Here is a 23,325-nt window from a genome sequence, read left to right as displayed (position 1 = left end):
CCTGCCAAGGTTCCTCACTGAGCAGTGGAAGCCTGTGGATTCCAGGGTCTCTGGTCTGATTCACTTCCCATAACACCTGCTCCACATGGGTGGATGAAGGAGGATCACATGAGGCAATGCATGTAACAAGTCTGGCACATATTGGCACTTCATATATGTCAGTTCCCTTCCTGCTTCTGATTGATGTATGTATCAGAATATATGTAGCTCATTCTCTTTCCCACTACACTGCCTTTATTTTCTCTATTAGAGATATATCCCTTTGAGTTTTTAAGGAAGAGGGTTTTAATGATGCCAGGGATTTGTGCTTTCAACATCACTGCTAACTTATCAAATATTTTGAAATAATTACCAGAATTTAACTTCTCTCTTTTGTCCATTCTCTAGTTTCCTCTGGTCACTATGAATGCAAACACAATCTATCAATATTTTGTGAACAGATTTAGGATTCAGGATCCAGGAAGACAAATATTTGTGAAGATGGAGTTCCATGTATGGGGAGCGGTGACCTTGGTGGGGACAACTCGGTTAGCCCAACCCCTGAAGGACTCTAAGGATACCTGGGCCTTACCAGGGAAAGCCTCTGAATAAAGAAGAAGGTTAGGCCAGATTGGGTCATCATTAAAGTCCATTCATCCACCTTTACCATGGACCCATATGCTCCAAAAGCCTAATGCAGAAGTTCATGGGCTCTGGAAGGGAACTGCCCCTGACATGGCTATCAGCATTACCTGGGCAAGTGACACAACTTCTCCAAGTTTCCTCATCCGTAAAACTGGGAAAATAATAACACCTACATCACAGGATTATTGTAAAAATGAAATGGAATGATTCATTTAAGCGCTTAGCACTGTGCCTGGTACACTATGCTCTGTGAACACCAGCTTTGGTTGTCATTAGTAGTAATAGTATCCATAGCTGCTGTAATCGTAGTGGTCGTAGGAAAGACATATTCACAGCAGGGACTGTCTCAACTACACAAACAAGAAACGCAACAACTCAGATTCATCCTGAGCTATGCTTTCAATTTGAATTGATCAATTAGCTTTCTGATATACCTTTAATTCATAATTTCATCCCACCTTTTACTCCTCAAAAGAATTTAAGACATTACAACTGTTAAATTAGAGGGAGAAAGTTGGAAATCATGTTGCAAAAGGAGAGAGGAGACACTGGAAGCAATCTCACCTTCAATTCTGACCTTCCTCGTAGCCAGTACGAAAGGGAAGCCAGGTGGGCTGTGACATACTCATTATCTGATGTTTTGTACGTATCAGTTGAGTGTGAATCCAGATTAGCAAAGTTATTTTTCTTAGAATTTGCTGTATAGCAGTTGCTACTGACAGAAAGTGATTTCATCAGCTATCTTTGTATTGAACATGTCTATCTTCCCCCACTGCTCTTTAAATTCCTTTGGAGGAGTAGCTGCTTTGTATTCACATTTGTATCTTCTAAGCATACTCCCTGTCTTCAGTAGGTGCTTTAAAATTTTTTGAACAATAAAATATCGTATATAAATTCCTTAGCCCTCAGCCTGGTAACTTGATTGCTCTTTGCACAAAGCCACAAGCAAAATTTGAGTCCAGGTCTTTCCAATCCTGAAATCCTATACTCTTTTCTAATACTCTACTGTTCTAGTTATCTATTTCTATATTACAAACTATACCAAAACCTACTTGTTTCCAGATAACAATATAGTATCTTGCACAGCTCTGTGGGTTACATGGGTTCAGCTGGGCTGTTCTTGCTCAGGATTTTTCTTGAAATTTCAGTCAGATATGACTAGGGTTAAAGTTGTCGAAAGATACTTCAGTCTCCTGTGTGGGGTCTGGGTCGGTACAGCTGGAATAGCTGCGGCTTGTCAGGCACCACTTTCTGTACGTAACCTCTTTGCATGGCTAGCTTGGGCTTCCTCACAGCATGGTGGTATCCAGGATAGTCAGATTGCTTACACATTGCCTGGTTTATTCCAGAGTGAGCATTCCAAGAGACCAAAGAAGAAGCTGCAATGCTTCTGACTTAGACATCACATAGAAACACTTCTGTTGCATGATATTAGTCAAAGCACTCACAGGTTCACACGGATTCAAGAGATGAAGGAATATACTTTACCTTTTAATAGGAGAAGACTTACCTGTTTCCAAGATTTAAGCTACAGTAATCTACACAGTACACTGTTCTCAAGACAAAGTTACAGTAAGCAAGACAATCTGGTATTGGTGTTGGAATATACAAAGAAATCAACAGAACAGAATACAGAGTCCAGGGCTTCCCTGGTGGCGCAGTGGTTGAGAATCTGCCTGCTAATGCAGGGGACACGTGTTCGAGCCCTGGTCTGGGAAGATCCCACATGCCGCGGAGCAACTAGGCCCGTGAGCCACAACTACTGAGCCTGCGCGTCTGGAGCCTGTGCTCCGCAACAAGAGAGGCCACGATAGTGAGAGGCTCGTGCACCGCGATGAAGAGTGGCCCCCGCTTGCCGCAACTAGAGAAAGCCCTAGCACAGAAATGAAGACCCAACATAGCAATCAATCAATCAATCTATAAATAAATAAATAAATCTTAAAAAAAAAAGAATACAGAGTCCAGAAATAGACCCATATATTTACATTTAATTGATCTTTGACAAAGGTTCAAGACAAGCACGGTCTTTTCAACAAATGATACTGGAACTACTGATTATTCTTATAGAAATATATTTATATTTTATATTTATATATAAATATAAATATTTCAGTATTATAAATATATTATATATTACATAAATTTAATTTGAGATGGATCATAGACTTAAATATAAAAGGTAAAACTATAAAGCTTCTAAAGGAAAACACAGGGCAACATTTTTGTGATCTTGTTATAGGTAGATTTCTTAGACAAGACTTAAAAGTAATACCATAAAGGAACAATTTGATAAACTTTACTTTCTCCATTAAGAAAATGTAAAAGCAAGCCACTGATTGAAAGAAAACATACACACACACACACACACACACACACACACACATACATATATATCTCTAGTAATCATATGAGGGAAAGTGTTCAACATCATTAGTAGCCAGGGATATGCAAATTAAAACCCCAGTGAGATACCATTGCACACCTACTAGGATGGCAAAAATTAAAAAGATTGACAATGTAAAATATTGACAAGGATGTGAAGCCACATGTATTGCTAGTGGGAATATAAAATAGGTATAAAATGATTCAAAGTTAAATATACACCTGTCCTATGACCTAGAAATTCCACTTTCAAGCATTTATCCAATAGATACAAAAATATGTGCTAACAAAAACACTTGTAGAGGAAAGTTAATAGCAGTTTTACTCATAATAGCTCCAAACTGGGAGCAACCCAAATGCCCATCAATATGAGAATGGATAAAAAAATTGTGTTATAGTCATGCAGTGGGATATTGTTCAGCAATAAAAACAAACTACCAATACACGTTAAACATGAATAAATCTCAAAAACATTATGTCAAGTGAAAGTAACTAGACACAAGAGTACTATTCAAGTGAAGTTCAAGAACAAGCAAAATTATGTTGATAAAAAAAATTTTTTTAAGTTGCAGATAATATGGGGTGGGAGTGAGGAGACTGCTGGTAAGAGACATGAGGGAACTGTCTGGGGTGATGGAAATGTTCTCTATATTGATTAGGTGGAGATCACATGGGTGTAAACTGTTGTAAAAATTTCATGGAATTGTAAACTTTAGATTACAGTGTATTTTTTTTAAATTGTACCTTCAAAAACCTATTCAAAAGCAGGCAAGAAAATAAGAAACTCAAAAGGAAGATCAGGCAGGGAAATAGAAAGCATATGGTATGATAGTAGATTTAAACCCAAATCCAGCAACCACTATATTACATGTAAATATGCCAGATGCTCCAATTAAGAGACAAAGATTTGTCAGACAGGATTTTTAAAATTCCAACGATTTGTTTGTTGTTCATAAAAAACACATTTAAAACATAAGTTACAGAAAGGTTGAAAGTAAAGGATGAGAAAAAATAACCTATGCAAATTTTAACCAAAGAGAAGCTAGTGGAGCTGTATTATTATTATCAGTCAATGTGAACTTTAAGACTAACAAAATTGCTAGGGAAAAAGAAACCACTTCATAATGATCAGGGTTTCAATTCATCAGGTAGAAAATAGAAATTCTAAATATATAGAATTTATATATTTATAAATATATAACTGGCCTCAAAATATTTAAAGCAACAATTAAGAGGAAAAATAGATAAATCACATAGTCGAAGATTTTAACTCACTTCTTTAAGTAATTGATCGAAAAGCAGCCCAAAAAATCAGTAAGAATATGAGACATTTTAACACGTAAAGTGTAGATTTAACCTAATGGACAAATAGAATACTGTACCCCAAGCTGAAGAATACAAATAGTTTTCCAGTGTTTGTGAAACATTTGCAAAACTGATCATATGTTGGGCCACAAAACAAGTCTCAATAAACTTTAAAAATTGAAATTGTGAATACATACTTTGACAACAGAGGAATTAAGCTAGAAATCAATTGTTAAAAGATAACAAAACTTTCAGTATGTACCTTTAAAATATACTTTCAAATAATTCATAGTTCAAAAATTAATCAACCAAATTAGAAAATATTAATTGCAAGATAAGAATATGACATACTAAAATAGAATGCAGCGAAAGCAATGCTTAAAGGGAAATTTATACTTTAAATGCATTTGTTAGAAGTAAGAAAGAATATTTTAAAATCAGTGATGTAATTAATCATTCCAACAGGTTAGAAACAAACCTCAGCAAATTAAAACCTAAGAAAGTAAGAGGAAGAAAATGACAACAAAAGATACGGGCAGAAATTAATGAAATAAAAACAAACTAAAATGGAGAGGGAAAATCAGAGCGAAAAGCTGGTTCTTGGAAAAGAGTTATAAATTTGATAAATCCTTGACAAAGCTGATTAAGAAAAAAAGAAAGAGCAGGTACAAATGTCAGGAATGAGGAAGACATCCTTACATTTTATACAAACATTAAAGCGACGGTAAGAGGATATTCTGAGTAGCTTTATGCCAGTGTTTGAAAATTTGATTAAATGGACAAAGTCCTAGGAGAAACTCAACTTATCAAAATTGACACAGAAAAAAGTTGAAAATATAATTACATAATTATTTAAGAAATTAAATAATCAATTGAAAATCTCCTCCAAAGAAAATGTTCCTAGACCCAAGTAGCTTCACTAGTGAATTCTGCTAAATGTTTAAGAATGAAAAAAAAAAAAAAAGCCAATCCTATTTAATTCTTCCAGAGAATAAAGAAAAGGCAATGGTTCCCAACTTACTTTATGATGCCAACATAATCTTAATACAAAACTTGACAAGAACATGATGAAAAGAAAAACTATAGGACAATTGCACTCAGAACACAGAAGCAAAAATCCTAAACAAAAGATTAGCAAATGGAATCAGCAATGTATAAAAGAATAATGCATCAGATCAAACTGAATTTATTCTGGGAAAGCAAGATTAGTTTAACATTGAAACTTCAATCAACCTAGTTCACAATGACAGAACAAAGAGAATATCTGTAGGATTATTTTAATAGATAAAGAAAAAGCAATAAAATTCAGCATCCATTCTTCATCAAAATAAACAAGAATCACTTAGCAAAGTGGGAATAGAAGAGAACTCATTAGCCTGATAAAGTAAATCTATGACAAGCCTATAACAAACATCAAACTTAATGGTGAAATGTTGAAAGCTTTCCCTTTGAAATAGAGAATGAAATATTTGAACAACACAATTAGCCAGGTAACAGCATCCCTTGCCAATATGGACTGAAGGTCCTAGCTAGAACAGTGAGGCTAGAAAAAAAAAACATAGAAATTAGAAAGGAAGAAATAAGACTTTTTTGTGTATCTAGAAAATCATTAAAGAACCTACAAATTTCTTAGCAAGTTAATAGATACAAGGTCAATATACAAAAATCAATTGATTTCTATCTAGCAAAAGGAGGAAGTCAGAAAATTTTTAAGAAATTTAAAGATTCCCATTTACAATATCTTTAAAAGAATTATCTATCTAGGAATAAATCTAACAAAAGTTGTGCAAGATATTTATGCAGAAACCTCTGAAATATTATAGGATGAAATAAAAGGAGACCTTAAATAAATAAACAAATAAATGAGGGAGTCATGAAGTAGAAGACTCCACATTATAAAGATATCAGTTCTTTACAAATTTACGTGAAGAATCAGGGGAAACCCAATCAAAATTACAAGTTTTTTTTTTTTTTGTGGATCTTGACAAGCTGATTTTAAAATTTATAGGAAATAGGAAAGATTAAGACAGTTGTAGAAAAAAAAACAAGGTGGGAAGAATTGCTCTGCCATAAAGCAAGACTCATAAAACCACACTAGTTAATAACAGTGAGGAATTGATACAGGAACAAAGAAATAGACCAATGGAATAGAAGAGCTCTCTAGTCCAAAACCAGACCCACAATTAGGTACTTCACCTTTGACAAAGGTGTCATGGCAGAGGGGAAAAAGATGTTTTTTCAAGAAATAATTTCCCATATCAACTGGATTTGGGAAAACATTTAAACTTGACCCCTACTTCACATTGTACATCAATAAATCATTATTAAGATGATATAAAAGACATAAATCTTACATCTGAAACAAGAAACTACAGGGCTCTTGAAGAAAATATAGAATATTTTCATAACCTTGTGGTAGGAAAAGACATCTTACTAGAACAAGACACGAAAAAGGCACTAAGAATAAAGGAAAAGACTGATGAATTGGACAACATTAAATTACGAACTTCTGTTCATCAAAAGATACAAGTAAGAAAGTGAAAAAGCAAGCACATGGCGGAAAAGATTTCACAACACACATAACTGGCAAAGGCCTCATATCCACAGTATAAGAAGACGTCTTACAAATCAGTAAGGAGAAGATGGACAACTTGAAAAAATGGGAAAGAATCACCAATAAGAACGTCACAAAAAGAATATTCAATTGCCCAGCAAATATATGAAGAGGGAGTCAACTTCATTAGTAATCAGTGAAATGGAAAAATGAGCAAATCGGAGTATAGTCATACAGAACAGTACCCAGAATGTCTAAAATTAAAAGAAGTCACCACCATAAGTATTGGCAAAGAAGTAGAGCAAGGGAATCCTCGTACAGTACTGGTGGGAATGAAAATTGTTATAATCCCTAGGTAAAACAGTTTGGCATATCTACTAAAACTAAGCATACATATACTCTATGACCCAGCAATTCCACAAGGACATCAAGAGATGTGGTCAATAACGGTTATAACAGTTTTGTTTGCAGTAGCCCCAAACTAGAAACAACTATTGGTGGTATTGTCATACAAGGGAAATTGATACAGCAATGAAAATAAATGAACTCCAGCCACAATATGTACAAATCTCCGAAACATAATGTTGATCAAAACAAGCCTGACACAAAATGTATACAGTATGACTTCATTTTTAAACTATATAGTATTAAGAGTTGCCTGATTGGGTGATAAAAATTTTTAAATGCAAGTGAGTGATTACCACAAAAATCTGGCTAGTGGTCATCTCTGCAGGGACAAGAGGGAGGTGATCTGGAGGAGAACCGAGGTGGCTTCTGGGACATTGTTCCATTTTTATTTGGGTGATGGTTTTGTGGATTTTTGCTTTGTGATAATTAAGCTGTACATTTTTGTTTTAAGTCACTTCCTATGTGTGTGTTACATTCAACAATACCTAGAAAGGAAACAAAAAAGAGATGGGATTGGTGACACAGACCCAAGGGACCCCAGGGAGATTGCCTTCTGGGTAGACGATAATCCATTTGTTTTTGCTGTTTAGACTGAGTGGTGTCCCAAAGAACAAAAGGAATATAACATAAAAATTTTGTGTCAGGGTCCACTCAGGCAAAAGTGTAGCTTGTCATGTAAATGAGATGTAAAACTAGCTGGGTCTGCTTTATTTCAGAGTGACTGGGCCGGTGATGGGCTAGACACAAAACTTTATTTTGAGAGCCGCTGCCTGAGAAACGAGAGTCAGAGTTGCAGAGAAGGTGTTCATGGTTTGGGAAGATCTGGTGGTAGATGAGGCTCATGAACATGGTGGCCTCCGTACAGCCCAGACCCAGCGTTCCAGCCAAGGGAGTTTCCTGAGGGCAGAGCAACTGGGAGCTCCAGGAAAGCTGAAGAAGGAGGTGCCTGAAGCCCTTGTGTAGACACTGGGAACATAATGACTCCTCCTTCCATTGCAGGGGGAGCCAGAGGGATCCCTAAGGGGCATCTGTGCCTGCAAAGTTTGCCCAAAGTCCCCATGTGTGGTGGTTAATTTCACGTGTCAACTTGACTGGCCACAGTGTTCCCAGATTAAACATTATTACTGGGTGTGTCTGCGAGGATGTTTCTGGACGAGATTAGCATCTGAATCAGTGGACTCAAGCAGATTGCCCTCCCTAGTACGGATGGGCATCATCTCATCCTGATAGAACAAAAGACAGAAGAAGGAAGAATTTGCCCCTTTTTCCCATCTCCCTATTGAGCTGGGACATCTTATGCCATCGTTTCCAGCCCTTGGACTGGGGTTTACTCTATCAGCTGCCCTGGTTCTCAGGCCTTTGGGCTCAGACTGAATTATACTTTCCTGTAACTCCAGCTTGCAGCCTGCAAATCGTGGGATTTCTCGGCCTCCATAATCACAGGAGCCAATTCCTCATAATAAAACTCCTTTTATAAATGTCCCACTGGTTCTGTCGCTCTGAAGAACCCTGACTTAGACACCCTGTCTCCAGAATATTCTGCCTGCTTGCTGTCAGTTGTCCCTCTCTCCTTTCTCTGTGTTCCTCTCTCCAAACATTCTCCCAGGGAAGCTGTGCTCTGTTTAATTAGAACCTGGGTCCAGACCCTCGCACCATGCTGTCTTTGGGACTAGACAGACTCCTGGGTGTGTGACTCTAGCAGCCGCTGAGGGCTCAGTTTTATCTGGCATGGGAGTGGCATTTGGCACTGGTGAGGGGACTTCTGGATGAAATGAATCCCCCAGCTGAGTCTGGTGGAGAAGACACTGCCTTTAAGGTTATTCTGATCTGGGTTTAAAGCCAAGCTTGGCTGCTGCCTGGCCGTGAGCTGTGTCACTTTGGCAAATTCCTAAGAATGTGTGAGTTTTAAACGACATTGCATAGAAAGCACTTGACACAAAGCCTGACGCATAAAAAGTACTCAGTAAATGCTATTGTTTTATTACTGGTTTGTTATCATCATAAGAATTACTATTATTATACTTATCTTTATTAAAATGATATCTTATTGATAGTAACTAATAATAGTTATTTTATTATTATTTCCGTGAGTTTCTTTTTCTTTTCTTTTTTGGCCGTGCCACGCCACATGTAGGATCTTAGTCCCCCCACCAGGGAACAAACCCACATCCCCTGCAGTGGAAGTGTGCAGTCTTAACCCCTGGACCACCAGGGAAGTCCTACTATTATTATTATCATCACCATCATCATCTCACTCAGAACCAGGGGATTATTGAGCCATCTTTTCATTAGGAAATAAATAGGAAGCGGCTTATGGAGAAAAGCATAGCTTACTTCTGTGGAGAAGTGGAAGCAAGTCCATTTAAATGGAGGCACGAAGCTCCAGCTTCTCTACACGCTGGAGATGGTGCCCTGGACTCTTGACTGGTCCTGGGGCTGTGAGGAGGCACATTGTTTTCCTTCTTGTCTGAGATTCTGCCTGCCCAGGGACAGGAAACAGAGGCTGGGTCTCAAGAAGGAGATGAGGGGCCTTAGCCTAGCACCCTCTTACTGGAGCTTTGTAGATCCTTCCATGAGAGAAGGTGAAAAATACATAGAATAGGTGCCTTTTAGGACCTTCTTGATGTGCCCATATTTTCCTTACTGTCTCTATGTCATTCCATCATGGTCTTAAGAACTGTCGAGTCAACGTATTTCCTTTAAAAATATGTTGTAAAAGTACCAATTTGGGATAATACGCTTGGAAGGAATGACCACCATTCTCTCAGCCCAAGTGAGCATGAAGAGTCACGATGAAGAGGCACATGGTGCTGAGAGGACAAAAGAACACGAACAGAAGGAAGAGCCAGTGAGACTGGGAGAATGGAGGCAGCCAGGGCCTGGCTAGCACCTGGGTTCCGCCAGGTAGCACTTGCTTACAGCTCCATTTAAAGAGGCTGGGATAGATACTGGAGCAAGAGGGTGTGGTAGATTGTTTGCAAAAATGTCCACCAATAATCCTTCCCATCTTTGTACCTGTGTGCTGCTCTTCCCATCAAGAAGTAGGGCCTATGTCCTCTTCCCTTAATCTAGGTTCACCCTGTGACTTGTTTTGACCAACAGAATGTATCAGAAGTGATGCTGCATGACTTCCAATTCTAGGCCTTAAGAGGCCTAAAGTCTTCTGTTTTCACCCTACTGGGGTCCAGCCTACACGTAATGAAAGTCACACTAAACTACTACATGAAGAGAGGTCATATGGAGAGCAAGAATTGTCCAGCCAGGCCATGCTGTTCCACCCACCCCAGTTGAAGTACCCGGTGTGAGTGGAGCTACCAGGGAAGTTCTAGCCCATCCCAGCTCCCAGCAAAGCCAGCTGCACCGGTGACCCCTGCCAATACCATGTGGAGGAGAACTTCCCAGCGGAGCCTGGCCAACCTTCAGAATCATAGGGAAATAGTAAATCCTTGCAGTTTAAGCCACTAAGGTTGTCCAGCTTTTTATGCAGCAATAGAAAACTGAAACAGAGGCAGACTCACAAGCACTGGCTCAGAGACAGTGAGAGGCAGTTCAGTGAACATCACTGATTCTCTGGTTTCAGAACATAATGCTTATTGATCTTTTGTGCTTTTAATAAAACTTCTGTTTTAAATATACACTGTGGCCAGCATGCTTGCAAGTGAGAAATCGGTGCCAATAACTGAGACTTCCCACATGTTTCTAATCAAAGATGAGCCAAGAAAAGAGTGACCTAAACAGTGACGAGTGTGATCACTTATTGAGCGCCTCCCATGGGATAGGCCCTAAATGGGGTGATTTATAGTTATTATTTCACTTTATCCTCCAGGGGTAGAAAGCATAAAGTATCTCATTTTACAGATGAGGAAACTTTGAAGGTTATAAAGCAGAAGCATTTGCCCAGGGCTAAACCATGCATGAGGGGCAGAGCCAGTATTCGAACCCAGAACTCTGAGCACCTGACCTCCAAACTATATTGCCTTTCTTAAACCAGAACATTCCAGTTGTTCTTTGGTTTCAGCTGCTCCTTCTGATTGTGGGCTGGGGGTTGGGAGCTCACAGAGATGGTTTTTTGGATAATTTCTTTCTCTTTCTGGAAGAGGTTACTGGCTCAAGCAGGCTGGCATGGAGGCAGAGGACCAGTATGTCTTTGGGGTCACAGGGACACCTCTCACCTGAAGGCACAGGCCTCTCTCTTCCCGGAAACAGCACATTCAACATTATGCAGTTTGACAGTCTGTCCTCTTCATTTCTAAGAATGGACCTTCCCCCTTTGAAATCCATGAGTAGCCCCAGGCCACTCAGAGCAGGAGCTCTGTGGAGTTTCCCCTTGTCCGAAAAGGAAAGAGCTTCATTTCTGCCCCCTTTTAATCTTGGAAGCCTTCTTGAGAGCCTTTAGCTTTGAGCTCTGTTTTGGAAGAAGTGAGGGAGACAGTTGGATGAATGCTAAGTAGGACATTTTTAGTTTGAACAGCAACTCTTGAGACATTGCAGTGAAAATCCCAGTGAAGTGGAGAAGCAGAAATAGTTCATATGCTGTTCAGCAAATTACAATTCAGAATAAGTTTGATGGGTTTCAATGATGGGCCAAAATCAACATGAAAACCTTTAGCAGAAATAAATGTAAACTCCCAAATGTAGGTGCGAATGACCATCTATACAATTTTAGGGTGGGGAATAGTTGACTTGAAAGCAGTTCATGGGGAAACTATTGGGGGTTTGGTGGAACATACAAAAACTTGGAATAATCCAACAGTGAGATGCAGCTGCTAAAAGATCTCAAGCAACCTCCAGTTGCATAAATACATGTTTACTGTGCCTTAACTTTAGGTTAAGGGAAGTAAAAATGACCAAATATAAAGCCTGTATGCCATTCTGGGTGACTCTCTTTTAAATGGGTACAGAGTTTGGGCTTCCAGGGAGAGCACTAAATCACTGAGTGCTTGCCCCAAATGCCCCCACCCCCAATTTGGATTGGTCAGACTCAAGGGTACCTAATTGAGTCATGTTTTAAAAGGGTGAAACTTTCAAAAAAATTAACATATCCAGGCATATGAGTGTGGTCTCTCCCCTTTTGATTTTGACTCTTGACCAGGGCCTGCCCCCAGCATCTCTCCCTCTGACTCTCTTCCTCCCCCTCTTCTCATGGGACTGTTTTAGGGCCAGGACCACTGACCGGCCTGAGAAGACCTGGGCCAGGAGACCCAGACCATTCTACTCTTAAATCAGAGAAAACAGTCTCTCTCGCTCTTTGCTCCTTTTCTCCTGGTGCTGTGGGTGGGGTTGGATCTGCCATTTCTCCCATTGGAGGCTAAGATCTGAGACTCAAGTGTGGCCACTGAGAAGGCACAGAACCAGGCAGACTTTGGGGCTGTACCAATTCTGGCTCTAGGCTGACTCAGACCTAGGCCTAGCAAAAGGAATTTTCTCTTATACGGGCCCAGCTTTGTTGAGCTCTGCTCTGGGGTTTGGGGATATGCTCCTAACTGATAATAACTCTTTTCTTTGCTTCATTTATGCATATATTTTCTTCTGGAAAATGCTATGGATGGAATTGTGTCCTCCTCAAATTCATATGTTGAAGCCCTAACCACCCCCACAACAAATGTGATGGTATTTGGAGATAGAACCTTTGAGGTGATGAGATTCAGATGAGGTCGTGAGGGTGGGGTCCTCATGATGGGATTAGTGCCTTATATGAAGAGATCTTATAAGAAGACCTCTCTCTCTCCAACCCCCACCCCCCCCACCTGCCACCATGTAAAGATGTAGCAAAAAAGGGGCCATCTGCAAGCTAGGAAGAGGGCCTTCACCAGGAACCGAATTGGCTGGCATCTTGATCTTGGACTTCCCAGCCTCCAGAACTGTGAGAAATAAATGTCTGTTATTTAAGCCACCCAATCTATGGTATTTTTCATTATGACAGCCTGAGCTAAATAATGCAGAAATCTATTATATCTCAATTTTTTTTAAAAAAAGAAAGTACTTTATTTAAAAAAGAAAGAAACAAGCAAACAAGCCAACATATGGAGATACAGATTGTTTGAAGGCAGGATTTGGGTATTCTTATATCACTGGCTTAATCTCATAACAACAATCTATTATTATTATTCCTGACACTGATGGGCTAAAGAATGACCAGAGGGAAACTGTCAGGCAGGAGAAGGGACTTGAGACCATGGCACATGAGAATGATTTGGGGACTAGGGCTGCTAACCTCTCCTAAGAGGAGGGTCGCGACTATAAGGAAATCCCCACAGCTGTGCTATTCCTTAGAGATAAAGGCAAGGGTTGGCTGCTCCCCAATTTAAAGCCACTTGGAGAAGCAAACTGCCCACCTGAGACTAAGGCACACCTAATAGCAACATCTTCCAGAGTGAGGAGCCTAAGAGGGAAGAGTTAGAAGAAAGGGGACTGTTACAAATCCCACCCTCAAGATAGTAAAAGTCGTTCCTCAATGAGGTGCCCAGTTACCATCTTAGCAAGAAGGGCAGTTACAGATTCGGGACCATGATGTGTAAATAGATAGTAGGATTCTGAAACTTCATCATTTTTGGTTTCTTGATCACCCCTGATCAAGGAAGCAAAATAACTCCTCCTTCCTTCTGCAACCCTAGGGGTAGGGAAGGTACCTTAAACACAACAGAGGGAATTTGAGATACTGGGTTCCCACTTCCTACTGATTGGGTTTGGGGCAAGAGCATGCCAGCCAGTGTGAACAGAGGCCCCCTTGGAGAGGCCTGGGGCCCACAGGAAAGAAGAAATGAACAGCAGTGACAAAGGAACAGGAAGTGTCACTGGGGTAGAATAATCGCTGGGGCCACAGAAAGACCCAGTATCATCTTATATGTCTATGGGGCCATCCTTAGAATGTGGTCCCAGGTGGGAGAGTCTAGACCAACAGATGAAGTCACAGGAAGGACTTTTTGGCTTCCACCTGGGCAAGAAATCGCAAAGCCCAGAGCTGTGCAGGACAGGAGGCCCTGCCTCTTGAAATGGTGCGTTCCTTGACCTTGGAGGGGTGGAGGGACTGAGAAGGGTGAGAGGTTGGGCTAGATACTAGAAGCTCTCCAAAGCCTTTTCCAGCAATGAGCCAGGAAAAACACCCTTACCAAAACCCAACAGCAAACCTCAGCTCTCTAGAGCAGGCGTGGGAAAGGGACCAGGCGCAGCTGTCTAACAGTGATTATAAATGCCAGAGAAATAGTCAATGGGCTGTGACTGTTTACGATAATCATTTTCTTTCCAACTCATCTGGAGATGATGTCACCTGATAATTGGACACTGGCATGTGGCCTGCAGCATGCCTGGCCTGCTCTGCCTTCCTGGTCTCTGGTTGATCAGATGGACTCCTCTACAGGAGTTAGGAGTAGAACGGCTCTAATACAGAATGAGGGGGACAATTTCATTTATTCATAAATAGTGCCAGAGTCTTCTCTGCACCATGTGCTGGGGCTGCAGAGAGGAAAGAAGCCCCTGCCCTCAAGAGTTCGCAGTCTGTGTGCACCATAGACAGCTGGAATTCAGTTATCCGTTTGATAAATGTTTGTTGAGTCTGAGCCCTGTGTTAAGCACTGGAGATTGAGCAGGGACAAGAAAGATGTGGTCTCCACCCTTGGAGAACATTGCAGTGGAGGACTCAGACAGTAGACAAATTGCACATAAAGGAGATCATGACTTGTGCAAAATACTATGAAGGAAATTTAACATGTGAGGGAATGGGAGGTGGGGGAGATCTGCTGTAGAAAGGGTGGTCGGGGAGACCTCTCTGACGAGAAGACAATTAGGTTCCCATGCAAAGCTTGAGGAGCCAGCTGATGTATACAGCACAGACTTCCAAGTAAAGGGGATGGCTTCCACGAAGGCAGGAAAGAGCCTGGTGTGTTAAAGAAGCAGAAACGACATCACTGTGCCCAGGTGTGATAGGCGATGGCATCTGATGGGGTTGGAAAAAGGGCTGGAGGAAGCTGCTTACAGGGCTTTGTGCAATTTGAGGGAGGATTTTATTCTAAGTTCAGCTCAAGATCGATATTCCCAGTATTAGAAATGTGGTGGTGAGGATTTTGAAAGGACCAACGTCCAGACTGGCTAGGATCCCAGTATCCAGGACATATGCCCTCTGGTGAGCTTGGCCTGCCCCTCTTCTGCTCCATCTCCTGGCTCTGTCCTTCCTTCATTGAGGAGCAGAAAGAGGTAGATTCTTCCAGGAGACAGAGGAGCTTGGACACTTTGGACACTGCTAGCAAAGGCCTTTGAAGGAATCAGAGATGGCTCAGGAGACAGACAGTGGAAAAAGAGTAGGGACTCATGGAGATAAGATCTGTGTCACCTGTTCACATTCTCCTGAAAGTCACTGATGGGGCAATTCTGTCTCTGTCTTTTCCCCAACCTCTGGCTCCTCCAACTCCCCAGAGGAGAGGAAGCTGCAGAATTCCTCCTTGAAGGTTGCTTTCTTGGAAGACCTAGGCTTTTCAGAGCCAGTGCTACTGCATTAACATTTACCATATCAATTCTGGAAAGGAAGAAGCATAATAAGCTGGTCCAGGCAGAAGGCCGGAAACTTAAGAGCTTCTCTGGTTTTTCTTCTCTGTTTTATTTTTAAAAATCTACTTTGCAAAGATATATGGTCTCCAAGTTTCTGAAAAGGGAAGCAGCAAAGAAACTCCTTCTGGTGTGAATGAAAAGAATTACATAAACCGCAGTAAATTTAGTATGAAATTACATTGCCAGCCCGAGGAGAAAGATGCTTTTCCATCCTGCATTATGCATGTTCGAGGATCCATTATCCTGAGTTCCCAGGCTGCTGCACTGAAAAGAGACAGCGGCATGTAGGTTTGGTCCATCTCCTAGGATAGAAGCTGCTAGAACATAATAATTATTTGACCTTCCTTAGGGCATTGGGTTTTTACAGAAGTTCCTCCTTGGATTTACATTTGTCTCTTCTTTACTTTTTAAATTGGGACTTGGGTTCCTGCTGACTCTTGGGCTCCATTAAATCAGAATTTCTTTCCTCTTGGGGTTTTTCACAGTTTTGCTAGTTCCTGAAGTCCTAGGAGGCCCACCTCTATGGAGGCTCCCATGAAGCTTCTAGGCTGAAAGGAGAGAGCTCATGCTTCAGACATGGGTTTCAAGTCCAAGGTCTGCAACTTCCAGCTGTGTGATTTTGGGCAAGTTCCTTAATGTCTCTAGGCCTGTTTCCTTATCTATAAAATGATGCTGATAATGATCTTGACCACTTACCTCAAAGATTTGCTGGGGAGTTAATTGAGGAAATGTGTTTGCAATGCTCTTGACACAGTACCTGACCCATAGTAATTTTTCAACAAAATTTAACTACTTTTATAGTCAGCTCCTCTTTTAGTTTTTCTGGAAACATCTGTCATCTCCCTCTGAGATGCTAATTTCCTCCAAAGGATGCTATGTGACCCTAATAATGTGCAGCCCTGCTGAACATATTTCATTCATTCAGTAAACATGTATTGAACTCTAACTGTATGCCCAGTGCTGAAATAGATTCTTCTGATAAAAAGAAAAATAAGCACTATCCCTGCCCTTGTAAGCATTTAATGACATTGAATAAGAAAGTCATAAAAGCAGCCTTGCAGGATAGAGCAGACCACAGCACGAGTGGGCAGAAGGAAGCCTGAAGGTTGGGCTTTCCCTGACCACCCTTGGTTCCTGTAAGGCGAAGACAAGACTTAGAAGTAGCCAAGGGTCCTCTGAGGAGTTTTCTACAGCAGGTCACCACAGACATGAGAGAAGGCTGTGGGTAGACACCCAACATTGGGAGATACAATTTGACCTCGGGGAGTCCTTAGTCCCAACAGAACTTAGGTACAGCCAGTGTACCAGGGGAGGCAGGGAAACATGGGCTCTGGCCAAATCCAGAGAGACTAGGTCATAAATTACTCAAGCGCAAGCTTGGCTTACAACACCAGTAGGACAAAGATCAGCCATGAGGGAAGGGACGTGGCTCTAGAGACCAAAGGAACTGGAGAACTCTGAAACTTCCCTCCACCGTGGGGTTGCATAAAGCCCTCCCCTTCCTTCTTCAATCTTAGGGGAGAAAAAGGAGCAGTACAAGAGACTGAGCATCTTTTGTTCAGGAGACATGCACTTTCCTAAAAGAACTATTGCACTATTGGATGAACTCAAGCTCTAAACCAGATTGGACCTTTGGTTACTTTTTCCCACCCTTCCCCACTCTTTCTGGGAAAAAAGACCAGATTAGTTACACATAACAGAGCTCATTTCCCCTCACTTGTGAGTTGTAATGTGATTAAATTTTGTGACCCATTTTCCTTGATGTATATGCTCCATACCTAGCACAGTGCCGAGCACCAAAGTGACACTTGATGAATACAGCAAGTGTGCATGGTAAAAAGGAAAAGTCCTATCTGCTGCTCTGGATTCCACTTCTGAAAGACATAATCAAGCCAATATGCATGTTTTAATAGAATACAGCCCTGGACTCTTGGCCATTCATTTCCCATTCTTGATGCCTAAACCACACCCAGACCCTCCCTGCTCTGGAGGTGGGGATAAAGGCAGTGGATCTATCTGGACCTGGTGTGAGCGTCCATCCTGGGCCTGAGAACTTAGTCTATTTTAAACCAGTTCCCACAGATGGACCAACTCTATGTCCCCCACAGGTCCCCACCCTGGCCGCACACACACAAACACAAAGTCTTACACCCAGATAAACACACAGCTGAGTGGAGATGCCATGTGGGTGTGGGAGTTTTCAGAGTGGAAGGATCTTGGCTGGTTCCATGATGAAGAGGAGGTGGCAATGGGATGAGAAAGAGTAGCATGTGTAGGCCTCACCTCATCCTGGGGAGATGCTATGCTGACATGTGTAGCCAGAATGGATTGTCCCCTTGGGAGGGGCAGAGGCAGATGGGAAAATATAGACCCCAACCAGAGAAAGATTTTATTTCTCATGCATCTCATGATTAAAAATTTTCTTGGGATGTGATATAGTCTGTGTCTCCTGCCTGGGCAGGTGGGAACTTGGCTTGGGGGGAGGGTGCTGGGGTGTGTGGATGACGTCATAGGAGGAGGAGGGGGAGTGCTGTGATACCACAGACATGTGGGAACTTCCTGGGCGAGAAGTTTGGAGGAGGACGAAAGCGCTCAGGAGCCTATTTCTGGCTTTAATAACAGCCCTGGTGACAACCAACCACATGAGAGGGGTGCAGGCAGGCAGGTCTGTCAGGGAACAGTGGCACCTCTTTGCCTGGAACACGGGTTTTCTATGAGGTCTTCTAGCCTTTAATGTAGGGGTGGAGCAGGGAATGTGGGATGCATTTTTTGTCGTGAGAAAGCACAGATGCCCGAGAAAGAATGGAAAGTGGTGGAAAATAGATGTCACAACAGGGCTTCAGAGGAGTCCCTGAAACACAGTGAGGGTGCTGTGTGAGTCAAGTGTAGGGGGTAAGAGCAGAAGCCCTGTCACCTCCTAGCTTGTGTCCTTGGGAGATTCACTTAACCTCTCTGCACCTCAGTTGCCTCTTCAGTAAAATGGGAATAATTATAGCACCTTCCTCACAGGATTGTCAAGATTAAATAAGTTAATACATACTTGTAAAGAGCTCATGATGATGCTTTGCATGTAGTATGTGCTCAAGAAAGGTAAACAATTATTTTAATAGAGAGAACGCTGGAGTAGGAAATGGAAGACTGAGTTTTTAATGCTGACCCAGCCCGTGACCAAGTGAGTGTCTCTTTGGGCTTCAGTTTCTTCATTTGCAGCAAGAAGGTGAGAGACTAGATAATCTCAACCTTCTCTTCCCACTCTAACATTCTAAGACCTTGACTCTAAGTCCAGGTAGAGCTGATACTGATACAAGTCTTCTTTGCTCCAAATTCTCTTGGGCATGTCAGTGTCTACAGTTCCACCATTTAGGATACAAACCTTTGAGTTAAGCATGTTTTAACCCTCTGTTTCTTTCTTCAGATAAAATAGTTGCTGGGGGTGATTGGTGGGTATTAGATCAGTAATACATGGGAATGAATTAATTCTTCCAAAAATAAATGGTCCCTGGGTAACATCAGGTCACATAGTGTGCCTCAGAAAGAATGGAAATGGTGGAATCTTGAGGGCAAATTTCTAGTACACGATTTTGTCTAGGTTAGGCCCTGTCCTGTAAGAAAATAGGAAGACAAGAGCCATTGCAGCATGAAGAATCTAGGTTAAGTACAAGGAGAAATTCAACTAATAGCATATGTTGAATTTCTACTTGTATTTAACCTAGATTCTTGAATGGGAACCTGAGGGAGGTTGGGACCAGGCAGTGGTCTTGAGGGTCTGTCAATCCCTCTGAGCCAGGCAGGGGGTCCTGGGTCATCTGGTGTCTTCTGGGAGTGCATGTCTGTGTGTCCCTGGTAGAGACTGTCCTTCCTGGGCATCCTGGAAGTTCTGTGGCTTCTGGAGTGAAAGCACAATTGACCTTCCACACAAAGCCCAGTTAAGAGATACATTGCTTAATGATTCAGTGATGTGCTCCCTGCTGGACACTGCAAATTGATCAGAGGATGTTTGAAATGATCCACAGTCATCAGGCAGAAATTGGAGTGACTCAGATGACAGCATTCTTGTCATGCAAGCCAGAGGCTGAGTACTCAGCAACTGGTCCAGAGAGAGAGGAGAGGGGAGTGGGCAAGGGAGGGCAAGAGAGAAGAAGAATGTGGGCATTCCAAAGGGTTAGTGCCCGGATGCCCCTGCTCCACAGCTCCAGCCCAAGAAAAGAAACCAGTGGTGGAAGTGGAACCTGGGGTCACTGTTCAGATGTCAGGGATAGAAAGAAGTCAAGGGAAGTGAGATTCTCTTAAGTATTCTTGGTTTCCTATGGATGAAAGAAATCCAGGATAGCAAAGCGTTTCCCATGCCCACCTGCTGCCCTCCCACAGTATGTGCAGGCCCCCATCCAACTGATGAGGACCTGTCCCACACCGAGGACTCTCAAAAGAGGGTAATGTGGGAGAAACATTCATATAACCATTCATTCGTATATCCATATAATCATTCATTCATTTGTTCCACATTTATTGAGATTCTACTGTATGCCAGATGCTGTGTCAGGTGCTTAGGACCCATAGAGAAATTAGACACTGTCCCTGCAGGGGATATGGCAATGAGAACCAACTGTCACGATACAGCAGTGTAGAGTGGTTTAACAGAAGGAGGCAGTGAGCGTTGGAAAGCACAGAAGTGGAGCATCTAAGTCGGACTTGGGGCTTGGGAGACACCAGACTGATCAGAACCTTGAAGGTGAGTAGGAGTAACCATGTGGGCAAGGAAGTTGTGAGAGAGCCCTTTGGGCACAGAGAACAGAAATGAAAAGGGGTGGGGATGCAGAAGATCATGGTGTAGATGGGGAACTGGACATGTAGGGTGCAAGTGGCGTGTTGGGAAGTGGAAGCTGGAAAGATCTTGAAGGGCTGTGTGTGCAACATCAGGGGAGGAGGAGGGTTTGGGCAGGAGATGGAGAAGGTTCAGCTGCAGTGTGGGGAATGGACGGGAGGGGCAGTCTGGACGCCCAGATCCCTTCAAGGACTGTTATGGAGGAGCTAAACCAGGGAGGTGGGAACAGAAAGACTGGGATGGAGTCATGAGATAAGTGGGAGAGGAGCCATCGACAAGACCTGGACTCCCAGGAAATGCGGATTGAGGGTCAGGGAGAAGGGAAGAGTGGGAAGAGGCGAGGGAGCAGGGAGGAGACATAAGGAAGTGAGTGGAGGTTTATGGAGAGGACATCATCCTCCCATGATGGGAAACAGTGCCCATCAATTCTCAGAATCACTGGCTCATAGTCTGGGTTGGAAGAGACCCTTGAGGTGACCTACTCTAACCTCCCATCTAGTATAAGCATCTCCTCCGGATCCCCTCCTGGCTCAGTCATCCAGTTTCTGCCTTCATTCAAGCATTCAACACAGAACTATTGTGCACTTACCACATGCCTGGTGCTGTGCCAGGCCTTGGGGATGTGGTGGTGTCAGAAGGCTGATGGGGAAGAATGGAGAGTAGCTAGAGAAGAATAAAAGAATGAAGACATTTAGAAAACAAGGCCAATCCATGAAGGCGTAAAGAATCAGGGTTATGGACCACCTTTACATGCATTACCCGAGAGTGGGACCAAGGAGGCCGGGTGTTTCTTAGCCACCCTCCAACCCCCACTCAGTCACTGGACTCAAGCCGCCCTTGGAAGGAAATGTGACCTTGGCGAGGCCATGCACAAAGGGCTGATGGCTGAAGGCTGTCTTCTGGCAACACCCCCAGCAGCTGGGAAATAAATCCTTTGTTACCAATGGAAGATCTGTGTGATGATGCATCCCCATGTCTACCACAGAGAGTGTGTCTGGGTGCATCCTGAGGGTTTGGATGTGTGTCTATCAGCATGTGTGTATATCTCTGTGTGTGCACCTCTGTATGTATTAGTGTGTCTGTATCTATTATAGCCCTCTCTTGGATCTGGGGTTGTGAGAGCTCTACAGGCGGCCGAGACTTAAACCTTGCCCTCTGCCACCTTATCACCCACACTGCTTTATTGCCAACCCCCAACTTCTTCCTATCCCCTGCCCAGTTTGGGACAATTAGTGAAAAGGTGTAGAATGTGGGATTTGGAGTGGGGGGCATCTGTGGACCCTCTACCAAGAATCCATTTCTATTCTCACTTACTGAGAACGGGTGAGAGGGGACAATCCCATAAGGTTCCCTTGTGCAAATTAGAAAAAGGCACCGCTACTAGCAGACTTCATGTGAATGCACAGCCAGGCAAGCAAATTAGACAGTCAGCTCCCACTGGACCTCTCTACTGGGCACCCTCAAAAGTTGTTTTATCTGGATTATATTTCCTGACCCACAAAATTTAGAATAAGGCCATGTCTTCCCGAGGAAATCTTTTTGATCTCCAAGACCTGACCCTCCTATCACACTGTTGTCAGAAATTAGGATAACAGTACCTGCCATGAGGCCAGCCTCCTGGGGCAGACTCCTGCCTGAAGGTTTCTGGAAGTCTTGACTTCCCAAATTCAGGGCAGATGAGGACCTAAGGATAGCCTTGGAGAGAGTTGATGCAGGTAAGGAATGGAGCATCTCCTGGAGTTTAGCGCCCATATATGTCTCCCTCATCAAGGAACAAAACATGTCCAATGACCTAATGGATGTAGGAAGAAAAATCAGCAGGGATGAGAGTCCATGACTCAACTGTACAGAGATGAGAAAACCAGGTCACTGGATGCTCTGGACCTTCTGATATTAGATCCAGGGTGGATTCTATCAGTGGTTCATCCAAACTTTGTAACTTGATGCTTCACCAAATACTTTCTCAAAGAGCCTGTGACTCACTGTCATAGGAATAAAAACCCTCTCTTTCAAAGGTTTATGTCATTATTTTACACATGTAAGTATTGGCTATGGCAGACTAACCCTACCGGGAACAGCACAGGGCAGAGTGGCAGGAGGCTTAGTGTCCTTGAATTCTTGAGTGCTGGAGCTGTAGGAACCTTGAGATCATCTCATCCAGTGCCCACAGCTCACAGCCCGGGGCAGAATTCTGCCCATCACCTTGTTTGATTCAATCCACAAAATGAACATTGAGAATACGTTTATACAGGGCATGCCCTCTCCTGCTTATCTCCTGCTGCCAGGCTACTGCATTATACCACTGGCTGAAGCTCATGGAGTACAGTGATTTGCCCAAGATCACACAGCTGCTTAGAACAGGATCAGAACCAAGCCCCCAGGCTGCTATGGCAGAGCAGGGCTTTCTTAGCCCTGGGTGTCTCTGGTTCTCTTTTGATCTACATGGACAGGAGATATGAAGGAACACGATGAACTTACTTGTTTCCTTCATGAGGTGACAGCTTGCACGAGGCCCCCATGTCCCCTTATGCATGCACGTGCACACACACATGCACATGCATGCATGCACACATGTGCACATGAGCTTAGACTCCTAGACTACCAAGAGCATCTCGGTTTTTTTTTTTTTTATCGTTTTGGATTCTACCTAACTCAATGCTTGGCATGTTGGTGTATCTCAATCAATGCT

The 23,325-nt window shown here is 42.6% G+C and overlaps 1 long non-coding RNA gene across 1 annotated transcript; it reads right to left on the bottom strand.

Annotated features, from left to right (window-relative positions):
• LOC132369662 (uncharacterized) lies at nucleotides 1–22,317 on the bottom strand. Its single transcript, XR_009504457.1, has 3 exons — nucleotides 22,235–22,317; nucleotides 21,226–21,299; nucleotides 1–76 (listed from the first exon to the last, which is right to left on the bottom strand). It is a non-coding gene; the product is annotated as an uncharacterized LOC132369662 (long non-coding RNA).
• Nucleotides 22,318–23,325: the final 1,008 nt, after the last annotated feature.

The sequence above is a fragment of the Balaenoptera ricei genome, chromosome 8 (assembly GCF_028023285.1).
Source record: "Balaenoptera ricei isolate mBalRic1 chromosome 8, mBalRic1.hap2, whole genome shotgun sequence".
Classification (NCBI taxonomy): Eukaryota; Metazoa; Chordata; class Mammalia; order Artiodactyla; family Balaenopteridae; genus Balaenoptera; species Balaenoptera ricei.
Note: the sequence above shows the minus strand (reverse complement) of the source record. Positions and strands in the feature narration are given on the sequence as shown.